Source organism: Anopheles merus, unplaced genomic scaffold (assembly GCF_017562075.2).
Source record: "Anopheles merus strain MAF unplaced genomic scaffold, AmerM5.1 LNR4000133, whole genome shotgun sequence".
NCBI lineage: Eukaryota > Metazoa > Arthropoda > Insecta > Diptera > Culicidae > Anopheles > Anopheles merus.
This window is the reverse complement of record NW_024427713.1, coordinates 32,531-35,783: the sequence shown is the minus strand read 5'-3', so window position 1 is coordinate 35,783 and position 3,253 is coordinate 32,531.

The window sequence follows — 3,253 nt, the reverse complement described above, 5'->3', positions numbered from 1 at the left end:
TAATGGTTGACCTTGCATTTTCGTCAAAATTTCAACCATGGCCATATGGATGGATGGGAAAGTTGGACATTCCTTCAAATGGCCATAACTTCGTAACCATGTGTCCTAGCGAGACGATTAAGACAGTTTTGGAAAGGTATTGAAGCGGTCTTCTAAAGCCGCACATGGGTTCTACGATTAAACTCACGGATAGTCTTGTAAATGGGCTCTGAATGCATTTTACTCGGGAAAACCTATCAATTTTAGCATGCGTATATAGTGCACTATGACCCATTTTGAGACTTTTTCATCGCCAAGATCCTTATTATTGTGTTCCAGGGCTTTGGTTTGGTTATTCAAGAAGCCTCAATGATATAAGAACGATAATGGTTGACCTTGCATTTTCGTCAAAATTTCAACCATGGCCATATGGATGGATGGGAAAGTTGGACATTCCTTCAAATGGCCATAACTTCGTAACCATGTGTCCTAGCGAGACGATTAAGACAGTTTTGGAAAGGTATTGAAGCGGTCTTCTAAAGCCGCACATGGGTTCTACGATTAAACTCACGGATAGTCTTGTAAATGGGCTCTGAATGCATTTTACTCGGGAAAACCTATCAATTTTAGCATGCGTATATAGTGCACTATGACCCATTTTGAGACTTTTTCATCGCCAAGATCCTTATTATTGTGTTCCAGGGCTTTGGTTTGGTTATTCAAGAAGCCTCAATGATATAAGAACGATAATGGTTGACCTTGCATTTTCGTCAAAATTTCAACCATGGCCATATGGATGGATGGGAAAGTTGGACATTCCTTCAAATGGCCATAACTTCGTAACCATGTGTCCTAGCGAGACGATTAAGACAGTTTTGGAAAGGTATTGAAGCGGTCTTCTAAAGCCGCACATGGGTTCTACGATTAAACTCACGGATAGTCTTGTAAATGGGCTCTGAATGCATTTTACTCGGGAAAACCTATCAATTTTAGCATGCGTATATAGTGCACTATGACCCATTTTGAGACTTTTCATCGCCAAGATCCTTATTATTGTGTTCCAGGGCTTTGGTTTGGTTATTCAAGAAGCCTCAATGATATAAGAACGATAATGGTTGACCTTGCATTTTCGTCAAAATTTCAACCATGGCCATATGGATGGATGGGAAAGTTGGACATTCCTTCAAATGGCCATAACTTCGTAACCATGTGTCCTAGCGAGACGATTAAGACAGTTTTGGAAAGGTATTGAAGCGGTCTTCTAAAGCCGCACATGGGTTCTACGATTAAACTCACGGATAGTCTTGTAAATGGGCTCTGAATGCATTTTACTCGGGAAAACCTATCAATTTTAGCATGCGTATATAGTGCACTATGACCCATTTTGAGACTTTTTCATCGCCAAGATCCTTATTATTGTGTTCCAGGGCTTTGGTTTGGTTATTCAAGAAGCCTCAATGATATAAGAACGATAATGGTTGACCTTGCATTTTCGTCAAAATTTCAACCATGGCCATATGGATGGATGGGAAAGTTGGACATTCCTTCAAATGGCCATAACTTCGTAACCATGTGTCCTAGCGAGACGATTAAGACAGTTTTGGAAAGGTATTGAAGCGGTCTTCTAAAGCCGCACATGGGTTCTACGATTAAACTCACGGATAGTCTTGTAAATGGGCTCTGAATGCATTTTACTCGGGAAAACCTATCAATTTTAGCATGCGTATATAGTGCACTATGACCCATTTTGAGACTTTTCATCGCCAAGATCCTTATTATTGTGTTCCAGGGCTTTGGTTTGGTTATTCAAGAAGCCTCAATGATATAAGAACGATAATGGTTGACCTTGCATTTTCGTCAAAATTTCAACCATGGCCATATGGATGGATGGGAAAGTTGGACATTCCTTCAAATGGCCATAACTTCGTAACCATGTGTCCTAGCGAGACGATTAAGACAGTTTTGGAAAGGTATTGAAGCGGTCTTCTAAAGCCGCACATGGGTTCTACGATTAAACTCACGGATAGTCTTGTAAATGGGCTCTGAATGCATTTTACTCGGGAAAACCTATCAATTTTAGCATGCGTATATAGTGCACTATGACCCATTTTGAGACTTTTTCATCGCCAAGATCCTTATTATTGTGTTCCAGGGCTTTGGTTTGGTTATTCAAGAAGCCTCAATGATATAAGAACGATAATGGTTGACCTTGCATTTTCGTCAAAATTTCAACCATGGCCATATGGATGGATGGGAAAGTTGGACATTCCTTCAAATGGCCATAACTTCGTAACCATGTGTCCTAGCGAGACGATTAAGACAGTTTTGGAAAGGTATTGAAGCGGTCTTCTAAAGCCGCACATGGGTTCTACGATTAAACTCACGGATAGTCTTGTAAATGGGCTCTGAATGCATTTTACTCGGGAAAACCTATCAATTTTAGCATGCGTATATAGTGCACTATGACCCATTTTGAGACTTTTCATCGCCAAGATCCTTATTATTGTGTTCCAGGGCTTTGGTTTGGTTATTCAAGAAGCCTCAATGATATAAGAACGATAATGGTTGACCTTGCATTTTCGTCAAAATTTCAACCATGGCCATATGGATGGATGGGAAAGTTGGACATTCCTTCAAATGGCCATAACTTCGTAACCATGTGTCCTAGAGCAAGACGTTTTGGAAAAGAAGCGGTTCTCGAGTTCTACGATTAAACTCACGGATAGTCTTGTAAATGGGCTCTGAATGCATTTTACTCGGGAAAACCTATCAATTTTAGCATGCGTATATAGTGCACTATGACCCATTTTGAGACTTTTTCATCGCCAAGATCCTTATTATTGTGTTCCAGGGCTTTGGTTTGGTTATTCAAGAAGCCTCAATGATATAAGAACGATAATGGTTGACCTTGCATTTTCGTCAAAATTTCAACCATGGCCATATGGATGGATGGGAAAGTTGGACATTCCTTCAAATGGCCATAACTTCGTAACCATGTGTCCTAGCGAGACGATTAAGACAGTTTTGGAAAGGTATTGAAGCGGTCTTCTAAAGCCGCACATGGGTTCTACGATTAAACTCACGGATAGTCTTGTAAATGGGCTCTGAATGCATTTTACTCGGGAAAACCTATCAATTTTAGCATGCGTATATAGTGCACTATGACCCATTTTGAGACTTTTTCATCGCCAAGATCCTTATTATTGTGTTCCAGGGCTTTGGTTTGGTTATTCAAGAAGCCTCAATGATATAAGAACGATAATGGTTGACCTTG